The sequence below is a fragment of the Phyllostomus discolor genome, chromosome 4, assembly GCF_004126475.2.
Source record: "Phyllostomus discolor isolate MPI-MPIP mPhyDis1 chromosome 4, mPhyDis1.pri.v3, whole genome shotgun sequence".
Classification (NCBI taxonomy): Eukaryota; Metazoa; Chordata; class Mammalia; order Chiroptera; family Phyllostomidae; genus Phyllostomus; species Phyllostomus discolor.
This window is the reverse complement of record NC_040906.2, coordinates 107922367-107936880: the sequence shown is the minus strand read 5'-3', so window position 1 is coordinate 107936880 and position 14514 is coordinate 107922367. Positions and strand designations below refer to the sequence as shown.

Below are 14514 nucleotides of genomic sequence, written 5' to 3'. Positions count from 1 at the left end.
GGGCTGCTCACATACAAACAAAAAGCAAATACAATGTGCCAAGAGAACCAGAAAAAAAAAATGGTCCAGAAGGCTCCTAGCAAGGTCTAACCTATACGGACTGTGCAGAGACATAATGGGCTGCCCCTCTCGTGCAGAAGAAAACCTCAGACTCATGTTGACTCAGAGCAGTCGGCCCCAGCAATCCTGCAGGAAGAAACCTTAGGACCTGGGTTAAGAGCTGAGGCTCTGTGATTAGCTGCCCCAACTTCAAAGCCTGCCCCACCACTTGTCAGTTTTGTGACCTTGGACAAGTTATCAATCCTTCAAACCACTGTCTCTGCTTCTGTAAATTCTACTGCGATAAGCTCCCCAGGACATAACTGGCTTCAACCAGCCTGACGGCACGAGGGCTGAGAGACCTAAGACGTGCCGCTGCGCCCCAGCTCGTGGACGAGGTGAGGAGGCACGCAAGCCTCGCCTTCTGTGCCTCAGTAGCACCTATTTTTTAAAGCTATACTTCAATGGTGCTGCATTTTGTAAAGAGTTTACCTATCTATTTTTAGAGAGATGGGAAGGGAAGGAGAAAGAGGGGGAGAGAAACATTGATGTGAGAGAGAAACATCAATCTTATACATGCCCTGACTGGGGACCGAACCCTCAACCCAGGCAAGTGCCCTGGCCGGAATCAAACCAGCGACATTTCGCTTTGCGGGATGACCCCCAACCAGCTGAGCCACATGGGTGAGGGTGGGAGCACCTATGTTTTGAGACAGCATCTAAAGACACAGGAGGGCAAGAAAGAATATGACTGGTGAGAAACTACATCTTTTAAATCCACCTCTCAAACACCTCTCTCCATTCATTTAAAAACTGACTATACAGGGATATACAGGGATAGTCAGTTTTTAGCAGGCAGCATGCTGGATCTGGAGGTGCTGACGAGTAAGAACCGGCCACAGAGACACAGCCCACTGAATACGGGGAGACAGGCGAATGAGGTGCTGGGGCATACTGCACGGGCATGTATTCATCGGACATGTGAAGGGCGCCCTCTATGCGTCAGGCACTGTCCTGGGGGCCGGAGAGCAGGTGGGAAAAGACAGTCTGCCCTCACGGAGCCAGCCTGGATTCTTAGGCGGAGGGGGAGAGTGATGAAATAAACAAATAAATAGATAAGATGAAGCCAGGTAGTGGTAAGTGCCATAATGAAACAAAAGAAGCAGTAAAGCACAGTAAGGGGTGACATTTTAAACAAGGTACCTCTTTAAGAAGGTGACCTTTGAGAAGAGAGTCAGGAGAGTAGGGGTGTCTGAAGGACCGGCAGACACAGCATCAAATGCAAAGCCCAGAGAACGTTTGTGCCTGACTCGGGCTGGAGAGCAAGGGGGAGCTCTGTCCGCACGGACCAGGCCCACAAAGAACACCCAGGTGAGTTCAGGTCAATAAGCATCCACTGAGCATCTACTGAGTGCCAGGCTCAGGGTGGGGGAGGGGGAGATATAAACTCCATGCTGAAGGAAAGGGGAGCACTTTCAAAACAAGAGGAAGAGGCCAGACCCTGAAGTCGGAACCACTGTGATCAGACAGACATTAGATCTCTGAAAGGGAATCAGGGTTCCTTGACTTGATTAAAAAGGGCCATCAACACTCATGTTTAAATTTACATACCACTCTTTAGACCTAGCAAAATTCAGGCAAAAACTTGGGGTAAAGTTGCTTAAAGTCTCTGTGAAGTCAAATAAGAACAGCAGAAAATACACTGAGACACTGATTCTACCCAGCACAGAAACTGGCCCAGCTCAAATGAGCCCTGAGCCACACCTTTCCTGATGGCACTGGCGGATATTAATTTCACCCTCCTCAGATTTTCCAGATCATCTCCTGCACCTTCACCACAGCGCTGATCATATTTGACCTTGAACCACAGTCAATTCTTCACGCTGCTCATCTGTACTACGTAACTGAAACCCGTTAGGGGAATCCCTCATGTTTCCAAGAGCACCACACTATGTACCGGCCCCCAGTGTGCTACTTCCAACATTCCATTCTCACCAAGCTGCAGCCCCAGTGTGCTGCACTCTCTGCAGTGTAGCTGATCTGCTACACTGTATCCACTAACAATGACAACAAACTCTTTATGGGATTCACAAGAACACTGCATTTGTACACAAAACACAAGAGACAGAAGGATCATAAGTTGGAACCAAAGTGCCCAGCCCACTTTCATCATGACCACTGTGCCATCAGACTTTGGGGTCAGCTCTAGCTGGCAGTGAGCTGGCTTCACGTGGTTGCCCAGCTACCTGACTGCTACCTTTACACAGACAAGGAATAACATCTCTATACATGGGCAGAGCATCCAGTCCAGTTCAATCAAATAAATGTTATGTACTCCCTTCCAGGGTGCCAGAGTCTCCACCCTGGAGTAGACTGGGGAAGAGAGACAGGTGAACAAATGACAATACTATACCTTGTGTGACTCTCTGTGAAGGAAGTATACGAGGGGTAGTTCATGAGGAAATGGGAATAAGGGAAACTTTGCAGAAGAGATACTTGAGCTGAGCCTTAAGCCTTAGAAGGAATCAGCCAGCCAGGAGAAACAAAGAGGAAACACCCAAATTCAAAGTCCACTAAGTAGTCCCAGCAAATAGAGGCAATTGCAAGTAACTGTGGGTGGCTGGAAGATGCATGCGAAGACGAGGGAATGCCAGGATGGGGAGGCAGGCAGCGCCAGGTCAGCAAGGGCCCTGCAAACTAACACAAGGTTTTCAGCAGGGACAGATCAGATGTATGTTTTGGAAAAGCCCTTCCTTTAACAGCTGGGAGGTGGGAACCTCGAGGGTCAATTTGTTATTCACCATACTGTTGTGATGGACTGACATATTTTAGAGTTTGAAAAAAAATCATGAGGCTAAATAGTTGCATAGATGACAGACTAGAAGAAGCATGTGACTAGACCCTGGGAGCCCAGTCAGAAGTTAGCAATCCAGGCAAGAAGTGCGGACCTGAATGAAGACAGAGGTAAGAGACGTGCAGAGTCAATAGAAAAGACAGGATGTAGGGTGTGAGCCAAACAATGCAGTGGATAATGACAGCAAATTCAGGAAGAAAACCAGGGTTGCTTTGTTTTGTGGTTGTGGCAGAGTGAGCAAGGGGAGGGAAGGGGAGGAGGCAGAGGGGTTTGTTTGCACTAGTTGAGGCTGAAAGGAACCGGGACTCCCATGCACAGATGTGCAGTCAGTAGGTGGATGCAGGGGTTTGGAGCACCATGGTTACATGGGTAGTGCAAGATAACAATGTTCGAATGTTTGCATGCATTCATATTTGACCCTCACACCCACATTATGGAGTAGGAAAGTATATATTGTTATTTCCATCTTACAGGTAAGAAAACTAAAGATCAAATGACTTGCTGATTATCATGTAGCTAATTAATGCGGAACTGAAACAAAATCCCACATTTGACTTCTAATGCATGTTTCTTTCAGTTTCTCCAGGCTCTTGACCTTGACTGTTGAAAGAAAACTTGGAGCACTGAGTCTCCTGAATTAGTTCTCAGGAGGTCAAGGTTCCCAGAGCAAGTCAGGAAAGGGCCTTGTCCATTTCAGACTCTGAAAAAGGAGCGATGGCAATGAGGTTGCGGGGGAAGAGAGGCTCTGGGCAGCTCTCCACCAACTCCTGATTACTTCATTACGGAAGGTCCAAACAGGAGTTTGTCTCAGCCTTTTTCTGCCCGAGGCTTTCGCTGTTTTTCCCTTTTGGCTGTCCTTGCAAAGGCAGGTTTATCGCTGAACCTCAGGAAGGGCTGGCAGTGTTCTAACAATGAAACATTGTCCACAGTTAGTCTAATTTTAAAAAGAGTTCATCTTACTGAAATGAATTTGACACATCCTTACTAAAAAGCTTTTACATACTTAACCGTTGAGGGTGAAAGGAAAGATAAGGAGCCTGTGAAACCATCGCCACTGTCAAAGGACACACACAAACTTGTGATCCTCAGAGAAAGACAAAACTTACACACGTGAAACAACCACCACAAACCCCTGAAGGAATTCTATCCAGCTAACTGGGAAAAATTAAACATGTATTTTTATTTCTACCAGCTCCTAAATTTCATTAAAATGGGAGCAGAAGCAAACAAAAAAGGAACAGGAGAAAGAAAAGAGTGAACTTAAAATGCCAACACTTTTTGGAAGACGAAGAATAGTTAAGTTTGCAGAGCTGAGAGAGTGACCCCCTGTGGCCAGAGAGTGGGATGCCCACCCACATGTGCCTGGGAAGGCTCAGGGTCAGAGGCACCAGGTGACAGAGGATACCAGGGAGGAGGAGGGACTGAAAACTGGGACTTGATACAAATTCTGTACAAGAAGGTGTTAGACCCCAGGTCTCTGGTCACACCTATGGAGGCCAGTAGGCTACCACTCCTGTACCCAGGCTGGATTATTCTGTGAAGACACTGATCCAGACTGGGGGACATTAAGAACAGCAGAATGCTCGGGGAGCCACTGCACTAAAAACAAAGCCCCTAAAAGGAAGTCGACACCCAGAAGGAAAGATCCCAGCCCTGCATGTCTACTGGGTTCCCAGAATGCTGGCGGCCCCTTCTCCACCCCAAACAGAAGGTTGGAAGATTCTTTCCTGGAAAAACCAAAAGCCACCACAGAAAAGTTCACCAGATGCTGACTTCTGGGGATTCCCTAACAAAGCAGGTGGGCTCCTGCCCAATCACCTTACAGTATATAAAACCCATCCAGGGCAAGTTCCTCCCACCTCTGCATACCCCATCTAATTGGCTTTTTAGTGTCTCACTCATAGATGAAAATGATGACCAAGGACCGTCGTTCAGTATAAAAAGAGCACAAAACAAATAGAATAAAGGGACTCAAAAAAACAGAAACGAGGAACCAAATAAAACCTCAACAATAAAAACCTATTATCACACAAGAACCAGATTAGAAAAACCTGGGTCAGTGCCAAGTTCCTGAAAATTTAAAATGAAAGTAGAAAAAAATATATAAATAAAGAGCTACAAGATAAAGTTGAGTAAATCTCTCAGAAAGTAAAAGCAGAGATGGGAAACACAAGAGAAAAGATTTTAAAAATTGGAAGACCAAGAGCCCAGAAAAAGAGAGAGAGGAGGAAATCATCAAAGAAATAACTTCCGAAATTTTTCTAGAACCGAGGGATTCTAGGAAAGGAAGTTGTGTTTTGAACTTTCAGTTGAAAGAGTCCATCCTATGCTCAGGGCAACTTTTTAAAGAGGCCCGCCCCCAGGGTACATGGCGACATTTCAGAATGCATCTCAGAACCCGTGAGACAGAGAACACAGCTTCCAGGGAGAAAACACAGTTCACACCCAAAGGACTGGGTGGCATCACAATTTTCAATGGCGTCTCTGGAGCCACAGACGAGGAAGCGACACTTTCAAATTCTGAGGTGACATATTTCCAGTCTAGAAGGCAAATTATCAGTACAGTATGAAGGAGGATAAAGATAGTCTTAGACGTGTAGGGTCTCAAATTTAACTCCTTCACACCCTTTTTACCAGGAAGCACCTGGAGGATATACTCTATCAAATGGATGAACAAACCAAGAAAGAGGAAGACGTCTTCCAGGAAAGAGGGCAAAACAGGCACAGGGAGCCCGCCACCCAGCGGCCTGGAGAATGGCGCCGATGATGCCCACCGCCAGAGAACGCAGGGCTGGGTCTGCCGGAGAAAATGCAGCTCACAGGATCGACTCATGTGTCCACCTGGGTGTGGAAAAGGGCATTCAGGGATTTAAAAATCATGGTTGTGGTTCGGGAATCAATAGTGAACCAGACACAGAAGACTCAGGAAGCCAACGAGAGAGGCACTGGAGGGCTGCGTGAGAGGAAAAGGACAGGCCTGCGGTGCAGTCAAACCTCAGTTCTTGAACGTCCTGGTTCTCGGACGATTCGGGTCCTCGACCAAGTTGTCATGGAAAACTGTCTTGGATGTCTAACAAAACTTTGGGTCTCGGGTCTTGACCTGACAACCCTTTCATGCATGGTGAGTCACCCGTCTCCTAGGTGACAAAGGAGATTCAGTTTCTGAACAAACCGCTTCTTGAACAGTTTTCCAGAACAAATTAAGTTCGAGCACTGAGGCCCCACTGCATACTAATTGGTTCAGCAGGTGAGTCACACTAACAGCCACAGAAACAGAAACATAAATCTTCAATACTGGTCTAACTAAAAATTTTTAATGATGCATCTGAAAGATGAAGAGAGAAGCAGTGGACCAAGAAAGCTTGGGAGTGTGAACCCTTCCTCTTCCACTTGAGCCTGACAGAGGATGTCTAAAACTTAGGACTCAAGAAACGGCAGCATAAGCATGACATTCAGAGAGATGGAGGAAACGCTGAGGAGAGCTCAGACCTGGCCAGGTGTGTGCAGACAGCCTCCCAGTGACAATGGTGCAGAAAGGATTCTGACACTACAGTCAGGCTGGACGAGCCTTTGTCACCTCAAGACAGGTACGAGCGTGGCAACCTTGGCATCCGTGGGCTTTTTGTGCTGCGAGCATGTGATGAAAGGCAGTGACTGTGAAGGGTCTGTTCCTCATGGGAGAGACACACAAGCAGAACAGCGATGCCCCGTCCTAACTCGCAGGAGGCACCATTCACACAATGAACTCGGCACGGTGGCCCCCCTGTCCCTACGGCTAACAGGCATTCCCCCTCTCCTGCCAAGGGCAACTGTCTTCAGAATAGACATACCAGTTATCGGTGTTGCTCTCTGCAGCATTCTGTCCTGGGCCCTCCTGTTTCTAGGCTGTCTTTACGTGGACACACACAAAAACACTCACACACATGAATCGGCAAGTTCCCTGAGAGTAGTGACTGTATCAAACCTCGTACACTGGCTCTGGGAACTGGCATTTTCAGTCACTGCTATGGGGGCAAGCCCAGCACGGCCTCCCCATCATCGCCTCCAGCAGGGAGGGGAACATGAAGGGTGGCATGGGGAGCGCCAGGCGAAACTGTCACTCCTGGATGGGGGCAGGACGGGGGCCCGAGGACCTGAGCGGTGCGCCACGGTGCCCTGAACGCATGTCAGGAGGGCTCTGCTGCCACCTTGATGTACTCATGAGAATTCACAGTAACTCAGGTTTGCACGAGCCACATTTCTCCCCAGTTGACATTATTACTTTGGGGCCCTATACATTTTATTTGTTTCAGTTTGCCTTAGTGTGGCTTCTTAACATGTCAGTCTTCATTGTTTCTGTTCCATACTGCAAAAAAGGCACAGAACTGCTGAGCTGCATTAAAGTGGTCTCTGGGGTTCAAAACTCTGATTCTGAGTAGTGGCTCATTCATTCACCGTATTCACTCACTGAGCAAAGCTGCTGCACGGCTGCGTGCTCCGTGACGGCAGGGCTGTGCCCGCCCGTGCCCGCTCCCCAGGCGGCAAGCACACCGTACCTGGCAGAGTGACTGCTCACGTATCTGGGGAGAGGGAAGAAGTGGCAACACCACAGCGCTGTTCTAGGTGCATACAATAAATAATACCAAGCCCTGCCCTCAAGAACCTCAGACAGAACAAAAAATTATAATGCAATGTGAGGCGTGCTAGGAAAACTGGGGCGAATGCTGAGGTCGCACAGAAAAAAAGGCTTGGGTGAATGGCATTCCATTAGCAAGAAAAAAAGGGAAGAAAGGGCTTTGCAACCAGGGGAAGGGTGTGTGATCGCACTGCAGCCACAGTGATCTTTTAAAAACAGACTCTGCCCAGTTTTCTGCATTCCTCACACACAGCGCAGGCGACCATGCTCCCTCTTCGACTGCTCCTCAGGACGAGCAAAGTCCTCCTCCTCAGGGAACTCTTTCCTTTCTTCTCAGGCCAGGCAGGCTCTTCCCAAGCTACCTGTAGAGCTCCTTGGACTCTGCCGTCATTACCACCATCTCAGTTCAGAGTTCTACATTGTCATTATTTGATCGTCTTTCACGCAACTTAGAGGCAGATCCAAATACGTTACCACTGGGCCCTCGCTGCTAAGAACAATGCACCTGGCACACGCGGACAGCTCCGCAGGTAAGAGAAGTCCACACCCAGAAAAGCATGGTAACATTAGTTTTTTAGATTTTAAAAACTGTAAGAACTCAAATAACCTCTGTCAAGTTATTTCTTGAACAACAAATACTGCACAAATTTTATTAAATACATGTGCAGACTCATACTCCTCGAAGATAACATGTTACATAGAAAGAAAAAACAATGTTTCCTCTACTGCAGAGTGAACGTGTGTGTGTGTGTGTGTGTGTGTATGTGTGTGTCCGTCTGAAGAAGAGCTTTTAAAAATGATTTGCTCCCTGGTTTGTCAATTTGTCAAAGTCCAGGGGCTTAACTGGGCTGAGGCAGGAAGGCAGATGCCCTAGCCAGCCCTGTCTGGGTTTCCACCTTAGGGAAACCACAGATCCTGGCTCCTATCTGCTGTCCCAGCGTAAGTAAGACAGTGCCCTGGCCTGAACCATGAATTCCATGGGCACTTTACTCCGTCCAGACTTTAAGACCCCTTTCTCAGAATTCTAATGTAGCCTTAAAGGCCTGGAAATAACAATTAACGCTAAATGTTTACTATGGACCAAGTCTACCTTAAGTGGATTAAATAATGCACTATTTACTTCTGCAGAGGACTGAGACAACACAGGGACTTCCGCCCAGGCCTAAGGAATGCCAGATGGCCAGAAGGAACACCAGATAAACTGACCACAAGAATGCAACCACCCATACACTTCCTACAAAGAACACAAGAAAGTATTTATTATCCCCCTCTAACGGCTTACTTCCTTGCAGATGGTGAAACCACCATTCCACACGGGCGGCTGATCGAGGTACACCTTCCCAGGGTGGGTGGCAGTGAGTGGTCACCACATTGGCCCTCGCAGGGAAGGTGCAGAGACAGTTGCTAAGCAGCCAACAGAGGGCAGAAGGCCATAGCAGTCTGACCCCAACATGGAAAATGTCACTCCCTGAACCTTCAGTCCCATCTTTTCCCACAAGCTCACCATGTCCCCAGCTTACAAAAGCAACCCAACCAGGTTTCTCAGAGAATCAGTTCAGAGGATCTTTCTTCCCCCATGCTGCCCGCCCTGTGCTCAGCATAAGCTTAATAAAACGTGTCTGGAAATTCCTCTGGCAGTTCCTCTCGATTTCTATCCTGGGGAACCCAAGGGCCCTAACACTGGTAACAGAACCCAGGGTCACAGAGCTGGAATGGGTGACAGCCGGGTTGAACTCCAAAACCCCAACCAGGTGCTATACAATGTCTTGAAGACAGCTCTGTACTGTTTCCTCATTCCTAACATGATGGGTTCCCCGCAGCTCACGTTCTTCCATTTCCGCCCTGGTTCACTTCCCCCCACTCCTCATGTGTCCTGTACTGCTCTCTCTCTCGCTCTCGAGAGTCACAAGAAACCAACTGAGTACAGAGAGAGAGGCACCACGTTCCTTGCAGGAACCACATCCCAGAAGGAAATGAACAAAGGCAGTTAAGTGAAAAACTCCCATTAACATCTCCAGAAATCCAATAGTTAGCTGACAAACTGTTTTATTTTTTAAAAAGATTTTATCTATTTATTTGTAGAGAGTGGAGAAGGGAGAGAGAAAGAGAGGGAGAGAAGCATCAGTGGGTGGTTACTTCTCACACGCCCCCCTGTCAGAGACCTGGCCCGCAACCCAGGCAGGTGCCCTAGACCAGGAATCGAACAGGCGACCCTTTGATTTGCAGGCCGGAGCTCAACCACTGAGCCACACCAGCCAGGGCTCTGACAAACTTTTTTACTTAAGGTAATTAATGAAAGCATAAACATTATAATAAGAGATACATGTTGTCTGAATTAATTTTACCTTAAAATGATTATTTTGCTGTTTGAGGAAATTAAAATGATAAAAATTATAATACTGAAATTAATATACACCCAAAGAATGAACACCTGAAACGAAATTTATGATCAGATTCTAGGTCCAAAAGTACCACATATATTTCCTAAGTGTCTCAAGAGTCACAGATAAGAACAGTATTCTGAACGTGGCGGGCATGTAAGCTGAATGTCAAAGATCCAACTGTTTTTCACACATGCAACTGACCCATATGAATGAGTTCTGGACTTGACATGCATTAGCTACAAAGTTTCTAGCAAATCACCTAGGCTTTATGTAGAATGCAGATGTCACTAGCCCTATTCCTACACTGAGAAGGTTGTTTTATGAAATAGATGGCATAATGTATTTGAAAAAAACTGTAAATAAATCTAAGATATAAGGGTTTGGCCTCAATGGCTGAAGTGCAGCAGGCATTCTAAAGAATGAGACCAGCGATCATGTGCTGACATGAAAAAACACACAAGACATATGAAGTGAGACACGCACCTGCATCACAGTCTGCAGAGCACGATCTCATTTCCGTAAGAACGGTGTATTTTTCTAGGCCCGTACTAACGCACAGAAGGCTGTGTGCCAAACTGTTCAGACTGACTGGTTCTGGGGGTGAAACACAAATTACTTTTGTAATCTCTCTCTCTCCATCTCCCTCTCTCCCTCTCCCTCCCTCTCTCCCTCTCCCTCCCTCTCTCCCTCCCTCTCTCCCTCCCTCTCTCCCACACACACACACACACACACACAAAGACTCTCCTTGACCAAATTTAGCCAGGCTCCCCCGAGCACTCTACAACTAGGCCTTGACTTCGGAGCCTATCCTTTCTTTGGCCTGCTCAGCCCAGTTTCAGCAAGAACCCTGTTAAGTTTAACAGCAGTCCCCCCACCCTGAGTATCTGATTGAGTTCCCTTACCCCACCTTTGCTGTCTCGGTCTTTGACCAGCCTTTAGCAAAAATCCTGTTAGGTGAGTTTAGCACAACCCCTTACCCTTAAGGTCTCTTCTTAGTGACTTCTCCCTGCACTGACCCCTCACCTCGCTCCTTGGCGTCAATCCCCTCTAGTCCTTACTGTATTCCAAGTTGAGCTGATCGCTCTCCCCTACTGCAATACTCTTCCTGCGCTGGTCTTAAAGGGAGTCTCCCTCACTGCTTCGCAAGTGTCACAACAGTCTCTTCTTCACCAAGGCACACACCCACGTTTGCTTTTCAAGTGAAGCCAGATCTATTCCAGAGAGACAGGCTTCCGGTTATGAGATTCTTAAGAGTTCTTTTAAGGAGTTCTAAAGAAAATTTATTTCTGGGTTTGGCTTCCTTAAAAAAAAAAATCCTGTGGTCTTTGATTTTTCCAGCCTGTAGAGGATTAAAATCAATTATTACCATTTGCTTCTGAATGGAGCTCTTCAATTACAAAGGCTAAAAAAAACAAGCTTGCCCATATGACTACAGTACCAGTGCCCCAGGGGAGGGGACCAAATGGGTCAGTGATTAGAAAGGCAAGTGGATTTCAGAGGCAGGGTAGGAACTGTCGTAATGGTTTGTGCCGCCAGTCAGAACAGCAGTGAGGCTGCAGGTGGTGAATGAGCCAACAGGAGGTCCAACTCGCAGACACTTTGTAAAACAGTTAGCAGATTTGCCCCTTCTTCTCCATTTCCAAAGTCACGGCCTTACTCCTAAAATCACCTCCAAAATGACCTTGACCCTTTCTCAACTGACAAAAAACGCTCTCCACAATGATGTCACTGGTAATTTTCTAAAGCCACGGGCATGTTTTTAACCCGTGTATCCAGGCTGGTGTATCTCCTGAAGAGCTTCAGATGGCCCTCTCTTCCCTACAGGAAAATGCTCCTAGCCTGCCGCGCAGCGAGGGTCTGCCCACGCTGCCCCCCTCCCCTTAGCCTTTCAGCTCTCCTGCCCTCCACACTGCAGTGCGTGCTGGAGGCACCAGGTACCCGTCACCTGTCTTTGCACCTGCTGCTGCCTCTGCCTTGCCCAGCTTCAGCTCTGTGGAATCCCAAACACCCGTCAATGCCATGTCACCCCACTTTCCAGGCTGCGTGGACTGTAAGTGCAGCTCTCTCCAGGCGTCTGTTTGAAACATGTGCAATTCTACATATGTTCTCTTTGTTTCCAGCAAACTTGTTTTCTTCATCAGACGATGACCTCCTCAAAAGCAGGGCCCTGTTTCAGTCCTCTGTCAACCCCCAGTACCTGAAACCATCTAGACCAAAACGAGACGCCGTGGAGAGGACGACAGCCATGCCGGACTGGAAGCGAGGTCCTGCCTCCCAGCGAAGTGCTCTTTCACTGCACCACGTGCCCGGGTGAGTCCTCTTCACTCCCTCACAGGACATGCCCTCAGCCCTGTCCTTTGACCAGCATCCCTGCCCCCCACCCCCCACCCCCCAACTTCTCTTCGTGAAGTTACCTTCCAAGAGCCGTGAACATTCAGTCCAGCAGACAGATAAGTACTTGAATTGTTAAGGGTCAGAATCATCTTCCTAATGGCTAAGTCTGTAAACCCTGGTGTGGGCAACAGTGTGGCACTGTGAGGAAAGGGAGTGAGGCTGAGGCTAAGGTTTGAGAAGGAAGCCAGAGCAGCCTGAAGGGAGGGAAGCTCAGTGAGTAATCCCCCACATGGGTAACCTCTGGCTGCCTGGCATCCTAGTCCAAGGCCAAGACTTCTTACTCAGAGCCATCATGTACTCTGACCCAGGACAGCCAGGATACAACCACCACCCCTTTCTCAGAACCATTTTCCCAGCAGCCTCCTCTCTGCTTTAGCTCAATGCAACCAAGGTGACTGACTTCCCCACACAGATTATTTCCTTTCTAAAAATCACATTCTGTTCTTAGAGGAAACATGGCAATTATTTCTGAAAACACATACAGGTTAGACAGATCAAATTTTGCTGCTTTAAGCTTTTTGTGTTTAAATTCATTTTTAAAAGTTATTTCTCCATAACTTAGTAAGCACTGTGGCCACTTGTAACTTCTGTTAGTAAAAACAGCTGAACGAGGCACATTACTTTGGAAAATTAAGAAAAAACAAAACCAAAAATGTTGGCTTTAACCAAGTCCAGGTTTCCTCACTTTCTCTGTCTCTATTTGCAGTATGTCTGAGTTTCATTCAACCCCAGGGCCTGTCTCAGGGACTCTATTGCCATCTGCACGTGATCAGCCTCCCAAATCTGCTGTATTTGCCCAATTCCTTTTCTAGATTTTCCAGAAAGGCACCTCGCACCCTGTCCTTGGAGTCTACCCCAAAAATAAGCATTCATTTTGGGTGACTGAGGACCTTGGCAAACCGCTGGCTCAAAGGCAAGGTTGTGCTCGGTGCACCATCCACCATCTGAGGAATAACTGACCGGACCAGGAAGGCTATGAAGAAAACTGTTCCCACATAGAAGGGCTTTTCTATGAACAGCTTTTTGCTTCTCAAATTTTAAATGTTCCATCAAGAGGCAGCCATTCACAGCAACCAGAACTCCGTGTGGGAGGAAACGCAGCTTTACACGTCATAGGACGAAAGGAAAGCCCTGTCCCTGCTGACGGGCCCAGAGCGGCCACTGGTAACCGGCGTGCTGCGAGAATGTTTGAAATATGCAACAGTCAGGAGCGCTGACCTCTTTTCCCCAAGATTGTCATATTTAAAAAAATGACAACAGCCAACACAATAATAGCCAGTGTGAATGAGTCAAAATTACACCTTTTATTTTTGGGTCACATCTACAAAAAATATATTTTTGTGTGTGCCACAGAATTTTAGTAAATAATTTATACGTGCCATGAGATAAAAAAGGTTGAAAATCACTGGCCTAGAGTGTCAATAAACCCTGAAAATTTTTAATTAGTCTAACGGATGTTGTCTTTCAGAAGCACAATAGCTACAATAGAGTCTACTATATACCAGGTATCATACTGGACATATATTAGCTCTAATTTTCATACTCAGTAGCAAGATAAGAACTTGTGTCTCAGAGCCCCAGCTGGTATGGCTCAGTGGACTGAGTGTGGGCCTGCGAACCAAAGGGTTGCCAGTTTGATTCCTAGTCAGGACACATGCCCAGGTTGTGGACCAGGTCCCCAGTAGGGGGCGCGTGAGAGGCAACCACACACTGATGTTTCTCTTTTCCTCTCCTCTTCCTTTCTCTCTAAAAATAAATAAATAAAAATTTGTAAGAATAATTTTATAAAATTGTGTTTTATAAACTTTAACATGCTCAGAGAGATGAACAGAACATAGAACTAAAGAGAGGTGAGCCACGTGCCCAAGGACATACCACTAGCATAGGGAGTCGGCATGCAGACTTGATCTGCCTGACCTCTAAGTTTATGTCTCCATTCACCACCTGCTTCAATCAATAGTCTGGGACAGGGGTGTCCAGCCCGCAGCCCTCGGGACACACGAGGCCCAGGATGACTATGAATGCAGCCCAACACAAAATCGTTAATTTACTGAAAGCCCTTTTTTTTGTTCATCAGTTTTTGTTAGTGTTTGTGTACTTAATGTGTGGCCCAAGACACCAAAAGGTTGAACGCCCCTGGAGGTAGATTTAAATAATTGCTAGTTCATACAGTTGTCCCTTGGTACCTGCAAGGAATTGGTTTCAGGACACCTCCCTGGGCCCCCACC

General features: G+C 47.2%; 1 protein-coding gene across 8 annotated transcripts in view; it reads right to left on the bottom strand.

Annotated features, from left to right (window-relative positions):
- The window catches only part of ANKS1A (ankyrin repeat and sterile alpha motif domain containing 1A), a 191465-nt gene that overhangs the window by 115377 nt on the left and 61574 nt on the right, over positions 1–14514 (bottom strand). The gene's annotated exons all lie outside the window — the stretch shown is intronic.